General features: G+C 30.1%; 1 long non-coding RNA gene across 1 annotated transcript; it reads right to left on the bottom strand.

Moving 5' to 3' along the window:
- Nucleotides 1-431: 431 nt before the first annotated feature.
- On the bottom strand, nucleotides 432-1,268 carry LOC134256864 (uncharacterized). Its single transcript, XR_009989805.1, has 3 exons — nucleotides 1,172-1,268; nucleotides 817-879; nucleotides 432-522 (listed from the first exon to the last, which is right to left on the bottom strand). It is a non-coding gene; the product is annotated as an uncharacterized LOC134256864 (long non-coding RNA).
- Nucleotides 1,269-16,075: the final 14,807 nt, after the last annotated feature.

Here is a 16,075-nt window from a genome sequence, read left to right on the forward strand (position 1 = left end):
TTACATCAGGATTAAAGTTATCGCAACAATAGTTGGTTTACAGTAAATAAAGACCTTCCAAGTATTACCCACTATATTCAACCAATTGTGTAAGATTTAATGTCAATAATTTGCATTTTGCAGCAGAATGTTAACCTGCTCCCATCTTAAAAATATTTAAATAATTATGAATTGTGAAATCGTAAATATTTCAAGACACAGGAGTTTACTGATTTGAATAAATATATTATTGTTTAAGAAGCAGTGGAATAAAGTTACAAAGTTGGTACAAGAAGTATTAAATAAAAACATGCTGGTTCAAATATTTCAATCGTGTATAAAATATGTAGATCACTTCACATACTAGATTCTTCCAAATAAATGAGATAAATTTTAGTATAGCTTTAGATGATCTACATAACTTTTGCATGAAACAATAAAAATATATTTACATTTGTTGGGAGCTTTGTTTGATGCCAAGAACAGCATTCCATGTAAGAAGTTTATACACTCTGGAACATATCTTTTTGATAAGGATACATACTGCAATTGAAATGATAAATGTACAGTTAAACTCTGGTATATCCGAAATCAATATCTTGAATACCATGTGTGAATTGAATGTCCTAATCACTTTTTCATGTTTGTTTATTAACTTCCACTTTTCATATTCTTTGATATCTGGTAGTTATTTTGCTGACCCTAAGACTTAGAAAATGAAAAGTTTTACTGAATAAATCAGAAAGACATCTTCATGTTGTTTGTTTTAGTATAATGTCTTTTACAATAAATTTCGTTTAAATAAAATACAAAACTAAGCTCTGTAATACTGATTACCTCCAGCACCAGGCTACACAGAAACAGACCCACAGCTACATCCCTCTCATGTTTCACTGAAGTCTGGAAAAAATGGACAGCAACTTTATCACCAAAACTAGTCATTTACAAGGAATAAAATACTTAATTTTTTCAATATCCAAAGCAATTATCTATTATCTGGAACTGTTTTGCATTTCATGAATATATCACAAATACCCAGTACAATTGTAGGTACCTAATTATTTTTTACTCTGTATGCTTGCATTGATTAAATTTTTCCAAGCATATCATAGCACACAGATTTCATCAAGAATTTCTATATATTATGTCTATCTGAAATTGACGAAAAGCAGTTATCCTGTAGAAAACCCACCTCTGCCAGCATTTGTGTGATAAAGACAATAGCTGGAGTGGTGACAGCGTGACGGAAATCTGAGGTCGGGAACAGAATGGACACCAGTTTAAGGAGCATCAGCTGTATAAAAGTAAGAGAATATATGTAGAAGATGGGTATCACTTATTAGTTAGAATTTTTAATTAGAATATAATTTTTTTTTCAATTTAGTCTCCCGCCAAATATCAACAGGAAAATGTCCTTCCCATCAGGTGCTTCTAGTTTGGTATGGGGACGGATATGGGGAGTTTTTTGGTGTGAATCGCATACATCCTGGGTATTGAACATTTTCTTTATTACATTCCTTGATTTCTTGTGATAATTTGAGTGTAGAGCGCATACATCCGGCTAATTAAACAATCGCTTGGCTCAGGGATTAGAATGTCTGCTCTAGAGTTGTGAGGTAAAGAGTCGATCCTTACGTCGTTGGTTTGGATTGCACTGAGGGACACCTAATAAACCCATGGTAACAATATTTCATATATTGAAGCAGCTCTGAATCAAGACCTTTTTCAAATACAAAACTGGTGTCAACAAAATCAGATGATATTGAATACGGACAAAACTAAGAGTATGTTAATGGGAACACATCAAAAGAAATCAAAATTAGAAAACGCTAATCTTCATTTACAACTTTCTGGCCAACCCCTTGAAAATGTTACAACAGAGAAATTATAAGGTGTTCACATTGATCATAATCTTCAATTTACTAGTCATGTAGATGCAGTTTGCAAAACTCTTGCATATAAATTATTTACTCTACGAAAAATTAAGAAGTTCCTTCCATTGCATACTAGAAAGCTATTTTATAACGCATTTATTTTACCGTCAATTTTATATTGTCTATCTATTTGGGGTAACTCTCCTCAAACTCACATCGATAGAATATACAAACTTCAAAAACGAGCATACCATTATTTTAAATGAAAAATACGATGCACCTTCAATGCCCTTGTTTAACATATTAGGCTGGTTAACAGTTCATGAACTTCTATATTTACAAAAAAGCATTATATGTTCAAAACATTCCATGGTATGTCTCCTGATTATATGCATGATTTTTTTGAATTTCAAAGTTGTGGATCATACACGCTACGCTCACAGACAATTTCAGAACTTCGTTTACCAAAATTTAAAACTAATTTATTTAAAAATTCTTTGCAATATTCAGGGGTTATTATATGGAATGAGTTGCCTATTAGTATAAGGAATTCCCAATCCCTTTCAATATTTAAAAGTAGGGTAGAACATTTTTTACTTATGAAACGTTCTTCATGAAAAAAAAAAAGTTTTCATTCCTCTGAACTTATAATGAAACGAAAGTGTTTAATTTATTCTAGTGTAACATAATGTGTGTTTATATCTTATTGTTCCATGTTTGTGATTATTAGGGTCTTCCGTCTTCAGCGGAAGACCCTTCATTATTCTTCGGTTTCTTTTTCACTTTTATTATTATTATTATTAGGGTCTTCCGTCTTCAGCGGAAGACCCTTCTATTATTCTTCGGTTTCTTTTTCACTTTTATTATTATTATTATTATTATTATTATTCTTTTTTCTCCTTACCGATTTTGTGCAGAAGATTTCTCGGAGATGGCTCGATCGATTTGGTTCAAATTTTCGGTGTTATGTGTTTCTATCTAAGTTTGTACCCGCGCTTCCATTTTGAAAAAATCACTTCCGGTCAAGTTATCGCCCTTTGATCAAAATTTAGGTGACCTCCATGTCTGTGATGGAACTCAAAAACGGTTCAAGCTAGAAAGTAAATTTTCAGGGATGGTAGAGGACATGTTGCCATATTGCACCTGGGTCAGGGTATTTCCCGGAAGTGCCCAGTATGGAACGTTTGGGGTCAAATTTTAGGACACGAATCATACCGATTTTTTGAGACATTTCGCATCATATCTTTTAAAGTATAAATATTTTGTTAAATCATACTGAACATCATTTGTGCAGAACATCAAACTTTATATGATACCACAAAAAAAGTGCTGACTCATCATATTAAGGGCTAAAAAAGGGGGCCCGAAGTCTTTAATGATAGCTCTTAAAAATTATTTTGTTATATATTACTGAACAAAAAATGTTTATCTCAGAAATCTACAACTATATATAATGATTTTTATGTCGTATGGTACATAATTAGGGGCCATAAGGGGCCAGAATGCTAAATCTTTAATGCTTTATATGTCTAAAGTAAGAAAAATTTTGATAAGCAATATTGAACAAAAGATGTTCAAAATAATATTCTGAACAAATGCAACCTTTCATTTTTTGCTAAACGTCCCCATTAAAGTTGAAGGGTTGGCCCCAAAAAAATTTTTTTTGCTAATAGCTCAAAAAATAAAAAGAATTTCTAAAGTTGTTGAACAAAAAATGTTCAAATTCTTAAGATCTTTAAGATAGATCCCGAAAAAAGGGGGTGGGCACTCGAATTAAGGGCCAAGAGGGGCCAAAAATCTTTTTTCATAACTCTTTATCCGTTAATATTTTGTAATACATTACTAAGAAAAATGTTTATCTCAACCATTACAATATATATTATGGTTTTTATGTCGATGGTACATAATTAGGGGCCACAAGGGGCCAGAATGCAAATCTTTGCTGCTTTATCTCAAAAGGGGGGAAAAATTTTGATAAGCAATATTAACAAAAGATGTTCAAAATAATGTTCTAACAATAGCAACCTTTCATTTTTTGCTAAACGTCCCCATTAAGGAGTTGAAGGGTTGGCCCCTAAATATTTCTTTTGCAAAGCTCAAAAAAGAAAAAGAATTTCTGAATAGTTGTTGAACAAAAAATGTTCAAATTCATAAGATCTTTAAGATGATATCCCAAAAAGGGGCTGGGCACTCGAATTAAGGGCCAAGAGGGGCCAAAAGTCTTTTTTCGATAACTCTTTATCCGTTAATATTTTGTAATACATTACTGAAGCAAAAATGTTTATTAACCATTAACTAAAAAATTAGGGTTTTTATGTCGGGACATAAATTTGGGGAAAAGGGGGCCAAAAGCTAAATCTTTGAGCTTTATATCTCAAAAGGGAGAAAAATTTTATAAGCAATATTGAAAAAAAGATGTTCAAAATAATGTTCTGAACAATATGCAACCTTTATTTTTTTTAAAAGTTCCCCTTAAGGATTGGGGTTGGGCCCCAAAATTTCTTTTGCTAATAGCTCAAAAACTTTTTAAAAGTTGTTGAACAAAAAATGTTCAAATTCATAAGATCTTTAAAAGATATCCCAAAAAAAGGGGGTGGGCACTAAAAAGGGCCAAAAGGGGGCCCAAAAATCTTTTTTATAACTCTTTATCCGTTAATATTTTGAAACATTACTAAGCAAAAAAGTTTACTAACCATCTACAACTATATATTATGGTTTTTATGTCGATGGGAATAATTAGGGGCCACAAGGGGCCAGAATGCTAAATCTTTGAGCTTTATATCTCAAAAAAAGGGGAAATATTTTGATAACAATATTGAACAAAAGATGTTCAAAATAATGTTCTGAACAATATGCAACCTTTCATGTTTTGCTAAACGTCCCTATTAAGGAGTTGAAGGGTTGGAAACTAAAACTTTTTTAAAGCTCAAAAAAGAAAAAAATTTCTGAAAGTTGTTGAACAACAAATGTTCAAAATCTTAAGATCTTTAAGATAGACCGAAAAAAGGGGTGGGACTCAATTAAGGGCCAAAAAGGGGGCCCAAAATTTCAATATAACTCTTTTTTTCCCTTAATATTTTGTAATTCAATACTGAAGCAAAGATGTTTATCTCAACCATTTACAACTATATATTATGATTTTCATGTCGTATGGAACATAATTAGGGGCCATAAGGGGCCAGAATGCTCAATCTTTGACGCTTTATATCACGAACGTCAGAAACATTTTGATAAGCAATATTGAACAAAAAATGTTCAAAATAATGTTCTGAACAATATGCAACTTTTCATTTTTCCTTAAACGTCCCCATTAAGGAGTTCAAGGATTGGTCCCTAAATATTTCTTTTGCTAATATCTAAACGAAAAAAAATTTTGAAAAGTTATTGAACAAAAAATGTTCAAAATCTTAAGAGCTTTAAGATGATATGAATAAAAAGGACCGATTCCTAAAATTGGGGTCCGTTAGGGGCAAAAGGTCGATTTTTTAAGTCTTTAATGTTCAATGTCTTTTTACAGATTATGGTAAATTATTATTTTAGAATGAAAATCGCAATCAAAATCTTATCTCATCTAATCAAGAAATTTGGACCAAACCCACTCGGTCGCAACGAGATCGTATCTAGTTATTATTATTATTCTTTTTTTCCTTACCGATTTTGTGCAGAAGATTTTTCGGAGATGGCTCGATCATTTGGCAAAATTTTTGGGGTTGAGGTTTCATCCGAATTTGTACCCGCGCTTCGATTTTAAAAAAATCATTCCGGTGGAAATTATGCCCTTTGATCAAAATTTAGGTGACCTCCATGTCTGGATGGAACTCAAAAACGGTTAAGCTAAAAGCTGAAATTTTCAGGGATGGGAGAGGACATGTTGCCATATTGCACCTGGGTCAGGATATTTTCCGGAAATGCCCAGTATGGGGGCTCGTTAGGGGTCAAAATTTAGGACACGAACATGACCGATTTTTTGAGACATTTCCCTCATATCTTTTAAAGTATAAATATTTTGTTAAAGCATACTGAACATCATTTGTGCAAACATCAAAATCTTTCAATTATACCAAGAAAAAAGTGCTTACTCATCATATTAAGGGTAAAAAGGGGGAAAGTCTTTATATAGCTCTTAAACAGTCAATATTTTGTTATATATTACTGAACCAAAAATGTTTATCTCTACAATTACAATATATATAATGATTTTTTTGTCGTATGGTACATAATTAGGGGCCACAAGGGGCCAAAATGCAAAATTTTTGACACTTTATATCTCGAAAGGGAGAAATATTTTTATAAGCAATATTAAAAAAAGATGTTCAAAAAAAATTCTGAAAATATGAATTTTATTTTTTGCAAATCCCCCTTAAGGAGTTGAAGGGTTGGCCCCCAAAATTTTTTTGCTAAATAGCTCAAAAACGAAAAAAAATTTCTGAATAGTTATTGAACAAAAAATGTTCAAAAGCTTAAATCTTTAAAATGAGATCCCGAAAAAGGGGTGGGCACTCAATTAGGGGGAGGGGCCAAAAGTCTTTTTTGATAACTCTTTATCAGTTAATATTTTGTGATACATTACTGAAGCAAAGATAATTATCACAACCATCTACAACTTTTATTATGGTTTTTTTTGTCGTATTACGAATTAGGGGCCAAAGGGGCCAGAATGCAAAATTTGTGCAATCTGAAAAAGGGGGAAATATTTTGATAACAATATTGAACAAAAGATGTTCAAAATAATGTTCTGAACAATATGCAACAGTTATTTTTTTCTAACCATCCCCATTAAGGAGTTAAAAGGGTTCCCCTAAAAATTTCTTTTGTAAAGGGTAAAAAAAAAAAAGAATTTCTGAAAGGTTTTTAAAAACAAAATGTTCAAAGTCTTAAATCTTTAAAAAGGGGGACCCAAAAAGGGGCTGGACACTCAATTAGGGGCCAAGAGGGGCCAAAAGTCTTTTTTCATAACTCTTTATCAGTTAATATTTTGTAATACATTACTGAAGAAAATGTTTATCTCAACCATCTACAACTATATATTATGGGTTTTTTTTGGATGGTACATAATTAAGGGCCACAAGGGGCCAGAAGCTAAAAATTTAATGTTTAATCCAAAGGGAGAAATATTTTGATAAGCAATATTGAAAAAAAATTTCAAAAAAGTTTTAAAATATGCAACAGTTCATTTTTTGCTAAACGTCCCCATTAAGGAGTTAAAGGGTTGGCCCCTAAATATTTCTTTTGCTAATAGTCAAAAAAAAAAAAGTTTCGAACAGTTGTTGAACACAAAATGCTCAAAATCTTAAGATCTTTAAGATGAGATCCAGAAAAAGGGGCTGGGTACTCGAATAAGGGACCAAAAGGGGCCAAAATCTTCAATCATAACTCTTTATCCGTTTATATTTTGAATACTAGTACATTACTGAAATAAAGATGTTTATCTCAACAATCTACAACTATATATTATGGTTTTTATGTTGTACGTACATAATTAGGGGCCACAAGGGGCCAAAAAGCTAAATTTTTTTGTTTATATCTCGAAAAAGGGGAAAATTTTGATAAGCAATATTAAAAAAAAGATGTTCAAAATAATGTTCTGAACAATATGCAATCTTTCATTTTTTGCTAAACGTATCCATTAAGGAGTTGAAGGGTTGGTCCCTAAATATTTCTTTTGCTAATAGCTTAAAAAAAAAAAAATTTTGAATAGTTATTGAACAAAAAATATTCAAAATCTTAAAGCTTTAAAATATATGAATAAAAAAAGGACCCATCTAAAATTAGGGGCCGTTAGGGGCAAAAGGCCGATTTTTTTAAGTCTTTAATGTTCAATGTCTTTTTACAATTGTGGTAAATATTATTTTAGAATGAAAATCGCAATCAAAATTTATCTCATCTCATCAAGAATTGGACGGAAAGACCCACTGTTGTTAACAGATGCATCTAGTTGTCTTTATTATTGTATAAAACATTGTATATGTGTTTTTAAGAAGGCCCCGAGTAAGACTAGTGCTCGCACTAATCGGATTACCCTTATAAAAAAGTATTATTATTATTATTATTATTATTATTATATGAAACAAAATGAAACAATCATTCATGTATGGATAATAATCAAAGTCTTTCACAAGACAGCAATAAACAAAAAAAATATTTCTAACACGTATTTTAAAAAAAGCACGAAAACATATTAGAACTACATGTAGGTCTGAAATTTATAAACAGATGCAGATTTCAGTTAATTAAATATCTCTAGAGCTAATTAAATTGATAGCGTGATTTTAAATTTTAGAAAAGTCCAACTGTTTAAAATGTAATACATTAAAGTTTTTCACTTTACGTTAATCTTTTTTAAGAAAGGGAAAATTCCTTCATTCACCGTACTAAAAATACGTTAAGGGTTAGTATAATTAAATTCCTCCCCCCCCCCCAGGGGCCTTTTCTTCCGAAATCAAATTATTAGTTAGTATATCCAGAATATTAAGGGGATGAAGGACCTTTAGCTGAAAAAATACCTGTCATTCAATTTTTTCATATTTTATATAACTCAATTTAGTATGTCCCACATACCTTAAAGCAGAAAATCAATAGGTTTTAATTTATTTTTAGATATTGAGTGAAAATACTATGCCCCACAGTGTCTAGTGAAGGTTTGATTCTCCGTGTTTCTGGCCCATTACTGGTTATAATGGATATATTTTCAGCATAATAAAAAAAAGTCAGAAAAATGAGTCTTAAAATCTTTCAGATTATAAATATTAAAAAAAAAAAAAAAATTTTTTTTACACCGCATCTGGCGACGGAAAAATTTCGTCCTTTGTAAAAACTTTAAAAGACAAAAAAATTAATTTACAAAAAAACCCATCATTCAATATTTGAACAATTACGTCGAAATAAGTTTGTCATGTTATTGTTAACTGCAAAAATATCGATTGGTGAAGTGACCAATATTGCACAAGGCATATTAAAAGACATGACAAGAAAAACGTGTCATGTTTACATTTCTCAGACAGGAAAACCCTACTATGACGTCTACATTTGCGAAATAACTAAGTAAGCATAACTACAATACATTTCCGTCAACAACCATGTAAAAATATTTTTTGTGTTCTGTAATTCATAAAATTCATAAAATATCCTACTAAAGTCTATCATGACCCGTTTTTATGATATTATACTACCCATGCTTTACCTTGTATAATCTTATTGTACTAATTCCTATACGTCAGCACTCGTTGGACGCGCAGTGTAGGGAAAAAAAAAATGGTTAATTTTATTCCGTAATTTAACTATTTGCAAGAAAGTTTGAATGTTTTTAGTTATTTTTATACAAGATGGTGAAATCAAACAAAGAGTTTTTTTTTTTTCTGCGGTTTTAATCTGGTTTTGTACATATTTTATTAGAATTATAGTAATTAAAAGAGCATGTACCCTACATCCTTCGTCCCCTTAATATTCAATGTGTATTGTAACACAAGAAAATTATCTTTTGAAACAACATCAAACAGTCATTAAAAATAGATTTCAAAATACACATGTGCCGACTGTAGCATTTTAAATTGGCAGGGAATATTTTCAAATTTAATATAAAATTTAACCCTTTCCCAGGTATATATTTTTTTATTTATTTTTTTTTCTGCAGATATGCAAAAATCAGATCTAGTAATGATAGGGAAAAATATTTGAATTTTTTAAAAAAATAATAATTTTTGCCTTCGGCATGCCGTTAAACAACCGACACCTCCACTGTGTGAATGAATTTGATTGACAGGAAAAACACCTGACTTCCTGTGCCGTGTAAAGTTGAAGATGGAAAATAAATCCCGATGATTACGGTCAAATGGATTTGTTAATTTTAAAAAATTTTGATTTTTTTACTCCTTGGAATATTTAGGGAAAATAATACAATTTTTTATTTTAACAAAAATTTTCAGAATGGAGGGTCTCTCTCTCTCTCTCTTCTCTCTCTCTCTTTTTTGTACATTTCTCTGTTCAATAAAAACTTACAGCACATTACGTATTTAGTTAAAATAGTCTTTTAAGGACAGATATAAAAAAAATTTTTTTTGAAAAAGAGTTAATCTCATGTCACAAGTTTAGAAAAGTGGAAGGGTTTTTAGAATTTTTTTTTAAGAAAGGGAAAATGTAAAAGACTTTGAAAATATTAAATATTTCAAAAAAAAAACAAATATAGACAAATCACATTCAGTATAGGTTTACAGGTGAAAACAAATTTTAGAATGTATTACTTTGGTGCTAAAAGTGTAATATAAACTTATATACCAATTCAGGTGAATTTTGTGAGAAAAAAAAATTACCAAAAAATAGCAATATCACATAGGCTGACTTTTACAAAATGATTTCATCTGCGGGGGGGTATTTTCTGTGTTAAAATACAAACCGTTAAAATTGATAGAAGTCATTGTTCATCTTTACACAGGCTATCGTTAGCTTCAAAGGAATTCTTTTAAAATTGCTTGAATGTTTGCTGCATTTATAAAGTAACAAAGGGGAAAATATTGGTACCAAAATGCATTTTGCCATCATATTCAAATTTCCATGGCAAAAATGAAATTTATTAAAGCATTTGATATTAAATTTAAATTTTTCTAAAATATCGTTAAAATAAAATGAGAACATTGCACACATATTAAAATCAAAGTATTAATGCATTAGCGTATTTTTTTTTTTATAAATGTGATGTTATTGTTACGAGGTTGATCATGTTAACAGTCTTGTTGCCTTTATCTTAATTCTACACCTACTTGGTCAACAGATGACTGACCAAGTAAGCACCCCCCCAACAACCAAAAAAAAAAAAATCTGGAAATATAAAAAAAGTGTCAACATGGAAAAAAAGCGTTTAAAAACAGTATCTAAAATATTTGTCGAATTTTATAATTCTGGATCTAGTTTTCAACCTCTGCTTAATTCTGTTTTTGATTTTTACCATTCCTGAGGGAGCAATGTTCTAAAGTTTTCTAAAATCAAAGAAAATAAAGCAATTATATTCTATATCCTCTACCTCCTGTCAGGAATTTTGAGCGGGTTTCTAATGAATATTTTAAATGCATATAAATTGGTACAGAGATGGGAAATACTTTTCGCCACAAGTCTTCAAACATTTATTTTAATTATCATACAAATAATTAATAATAAATTATGTATGTTGAACTTTATTTGTCTTATATTGATTTTTTTTTGTCAGAAGTTTCATTATTTATTTATTTAGCACACATACATAGACTTTTATGTAGTTGTTGTTTGTTTGTTTGTTTTTTCTGGTAAAACAAAAAGACTTATGAATAAAATTTTTGGTTTATTAAATAATTTTTTTCCTAAAAAGTTTTAGATGATGTAAAAGCTACAAGACAGTTACAATTTTAGATATTATATAGTCAGGCACAAAAAATAATGATATTTTTAAAACTTCTCATAAAGTTTTTTTTATTATAATCTTAAACAAAGGCCACAGGAGTGTGCAGAATTGAGACGTTTTTCCAACTTTTATCAATTCTGTCGGAATTTCTTAAAAATGAGATAGTTTTCATGTTAAAAAACTGAAATTTTTATATCGAAAACCATTTGATATAAGTATATGATATACGTATGATATATGCATATACATTTGGCAGATAGGCAAGCTTGTGCTCTTTGTTTTCTTAAATAAAATTCGCAAAAAAAAAAACGAGAAAATCGGACAGTATGTGAACGCTTTCGATTTTCTAGCCCAATGCGTATCAAACAACTAAAAATCAATGCTATTTTTTTTATCAGGGATGGCAACAGGTTTTAATTCATAAATTGGTGTATTATTGTAAAAGACGACGCAAAACAGTGGACGTAATGGGGTCGTAGCCTATCTTATCTTTTGCCAGTATCGCTTGTCGTATGTTTTTGAAAGTCAGATATCATTGATTTATTTATCATGATATTGTTGAATTCTATCAAATTATAAAGTGAACTTTTCCATTCGAAATATCATATACAAAAAAGAATATTGACTGATTTCCAATTTTCAAACTGTTGCTTTTCCATAAGTGTTACCAATATTAATTTTTTTTTTTTGTAAAATTTGCTTTCAGAGCATCTCTTAAAATATCTCTAGGATGTTTTCCAAAACAACACTTAATCTGATCCCAGATGTACAGTCTTACAATAATTTTTTTTAGAAAGTTATTAACACAGAACACTGAAGAGTTGTAGGGTAGCTAATGGTGTTAGAGAGATCCCCCTCAGAAGTAGATATAAGAAAATAATAACAATTAATTACAAAAGGAAAAAATATGTGAAAGAGGTCGGATAATATGTAACGAATTCATTATTTCCGGTAACTTTTTTAGAATAAAGGAATGTTACCACGCGGGTTAGTTAAGGCAGCACATGGATCAAATTGACAATTAACACTTTTTTATAATTATGTAACACTAATACTTCGGAAAGTTCAAGGATAAAACTTTTGCTATAATTATGAATTCTATAGACTTCAATGGAACTTATATTACAGGAAGCACTTGACCACGAGTCACCAGTAGTTTATAATTAGAAAAAATGCCTTAATGAAAAAGTGAAAAGTCCAAATACCCAAACATCTCTGTGACGAAAAGTGCTGCTAGAATCCTACAGTTTTATCACAGAAAGAATTTTTTAACACTTTAGGACGAAACTTTCCCAAAATTTTTACATTTTGTTCAAAACATCAAAAAATGCATCAAATCCCGAAAACCCATAATTTTAGAGCATTTCCCCAAAAAACAATAGAATAAGAACTTTAAAATAGAAAAAAAATTAAGTTTCAAAGTTTTTTTTTAACATATTTTATTACAATATGTCAAAGGGATCGGACACAAGTTTAATATTTAAAGTCCTCTCCCATACATAAAATCTGAATAGCCATACAACATTTACGAAATTCTACAATAATATATACATGTACATAGAAGAACAAAGACAATTGTTTTATGAATAGGAAATAATATCAATTATGGTGATAATAATACAGTTTTGAATTAAAAAAATATAATAATTTCAACAAAAATAAAATTATTTTAATTAAAACGACCTGATTCCTAAAAAATTGTTAAACAATACCGAATATTTTTTCATTTTCCTGGAAGAAAAGGGAAACATTCCCCATAGAATTTTGCACATTAATCTTTTTTACATTATGAGATACAAGTAGTGCATTCATCATTAAGCGTCTAGGTTCAAAATATTTTCTACAAACAAAGAAAAAATGATGACTATCCTCATTATACCACAAGAACAATTTGGATTATTTATGAATTTACATATATCACAGATCAGTATTTAAAATACAATTGTGTCTTAATTTTGTATGTAAAATGTTCAGATATATGCCATATGAAAAATACTTAGGCTTATCATTATCATTACTCAATTTTCTTTAAAAATTCCTATTGAAGTTATTTCTCTTGTTTTGTTGCTCAGTGAATTCCATTTGCGAACAGTACCGGGGACAAATGACTTGTTGTATAATTAAAGCCTGCATTTAGGTAAAGAATAATGAAATGAATTTTGAGTATTGTAATTTGAAACAGTGTTTCTAACCATCGGTACAATGTTTTTTTAGTTATAAAAGGAGCTGGTTATTGGGGATTTTAAACATTGTTAAAAGTTTGGCTTTGTCTCTTCTTATTATAAGAGGTTCCCAACCTGTTTAATATACAACAATTTTTTAGCTAATACTAAAAGACCAGTCACTATTCTTGCGGCTGTCATTTGAAGCTTTTCAAGTTTATCAAATCGCCAGCAAGCCTACCAAACTTCAGATGCGTACTCAAGTTGTGGTCGAATAAAGAAAGTGTAAAGTTTGGATAACGTATCTTAGACATGAAAATTTAAGTTTCTTGAGAAGTCCTAGTTTTTTGTAGCCTTTACTGACAATACTATCAGTGTAATCGACCAACCAATTTAGTTGAAAAAATAACACCTAGATGTTTATGTTGTGATACAATTCTAACTACAGTTTAAAAAAATAATTCAGGTAACTGGTTTGTATTTTTTAAGCTGAAAAATAATACTTTTGTTTTAAATTTAATTTCAATAACCATTTTGGACCATTCATCCAAAATTTTTTAAAGACATGATTTAGATGATTTTCAATAGATCCATGTCACTCAGTTTTTTTAAAGAATTATCATCTGCAAAAGTCTGCAAAAGTTATCATGTTTTCCCATCATTCACATATTAAAAAAAAAAGGGGCCAAGGACAGAGCCCTGGGGTACCCACAGGCACATTTTTTACAGAAGAAAATAAATGTTTATACATAACTTTCTGTTTTCTATTGTACAAGTAACTTTCCAACCATTCTGACATATTACCAGAGATACAATACATTTTTAATTTATGACCAAACTCCTATGCCAAACCCTATCAAAAGCTTTTGATAAATTACAAAAAACCATACAACAATATTGCCCTTCATCATTACTTTTTACAATAGAATGATAAGTTTCTAAAAGTTGGTAACAGTTGAGTGACCAGGCAGAAAACCTGCCTCATATTTGTAGAACAAATTATTTTTGGGGAAAAAAAATTATAACATGTTTGAAAAAAGCTCTCAAATATTTTACTTACACAACTCAAAAGAGATACAGGTCTATAATTTTAAGTGACTGATGAGTCATCTTTTTAAATAATGGAAGGACATGTGCAGTTTCCAACTTTCAGGATAAACGTTGAGTCTAAGAAAATTTATTAAATAACAACAAAGTTTATTAGCTATGGATTTTTAACAAGATTTTAACATTTTGTGGCATAAAATCAGGGCCAACAGCTTTATTTACGGGCAGGATAAAAAAAATCAATAATCTCACTTTTTTATATTTACGTCACAAAATTTTTCTAATTTTTTGGGCTCAAAAACATAGCTATATTTTCATCTTTTATATCAGAGATGGATGTAAAAAAGTTATTAAGTAATTCAATTTTCTCTTTATCGAAAAATGCGTATATAGGATCACCATTCTCATTCACCTGTTTAATAGGGGGTATTTCGGATGAAGTTTTAGTGTGAAAGACATCTTTTAGTAATTTACAGTACAACTTGTTATTATTTTTATTTGGTTTTAAATGAGAATCAATGTTGTCGTAGTAATTTGCTCTGGCATATTTTTTCATTTATTTATTATTTCTAGCTTTCCGAAATTTTTTTTATCTGATTTTTTTCTTTTTTCTGTGCTTTGTGTTTTTTTAATCTATTCCTAAGTCGTATATTTGTTCTTAATAATGAAACCATCCATAGTTTGTCGTTTGGTCTTATTGTAACAGTTTTTTCGGGTATACATTTGCGTATAATTAGCATAAATTGATGTGTGAAATTTGTTGTTGCGGTTTCAATATTGATTTTTAAATAATGCTTTCCCATTAAATTTTATTTTCCCCCTTTCGGGGATTTCATATCATATAAATTAAATCTTACAATACATAAAGAATTCAAAAAAAATAATAACATATATACATGTCATAGAAACAGAGAGGAAAAAATACAAAAAAAAAGGGAAAAAATAATACTAATAATTACATATTTGTGCCTTAGCGGGCATTTTCCACATTTTGAGTAGCCGTGCCATAACAGGCAGTGGCACTACACACAAATTTTGAACTTAAACGAATAAATTCCTTCAATTCATTTTCATCTGTTAAAGACGCTGGTTCGAGCCCTCCCAGCAACGATACATATAACAAATCATCACTCAGCTGGGAAAGCTCTACATACAAATGTACGTTAAAATTATCTACTATGTCATCAAAAAAAGCATTTCTGATATGGATAGTGACTGGACACCACAGCACAGCATGCTGGAATGGATTACTATACACATCTTTACATAAACTGCAGGTTTTAACAACAGAGGAAGGCGGGATGGTCCAAACTTACGAAAATTTTATGTATGGAACATCATCGAATGAAAAGTTGAATTTCCAAATTTTGATAGGTTCAACGCTATTATGAAGTGTTCTGAACATTTCGAAGTCTGGGTCTGCTTCCATGCGGATTTTCCAAGCCTCAGTCTGGAAGTGATGAATCACCTTCTTGACAAAACTTTTCCCCTTTACTTTTTGGGGAAAATTCCATTTTAGTAAACTGCTGAAGGTACTGTATTAAATTGTATTTATCAATATTTCCCAAAAAATCCCCAGAAAACCAGAGAAGTATTTCTTGTTGTTCTGTAAGACGTCATATAATCTTGTCAGGAAGATGTTTTTG

The sequence above is a fragment of the Saccostrea cucullata genome, unplaced genomic scaffold (genome assembly GCF_032062105.1).
Source record: "Saccostrea cucullata isolate Sc308-1 unplaced genomic scaffold, CSIRO_AGI_Scuc_v1 ctg11530, whole genome shotgun sequence".
In the NCBI taxonomy this organism is placed as follows: Eukaryota; Metazoa; Mollusca; class Bivalvia; order Ostreida; family Ostreidae; genus Saccostrea; species Saccostrea cuccullata.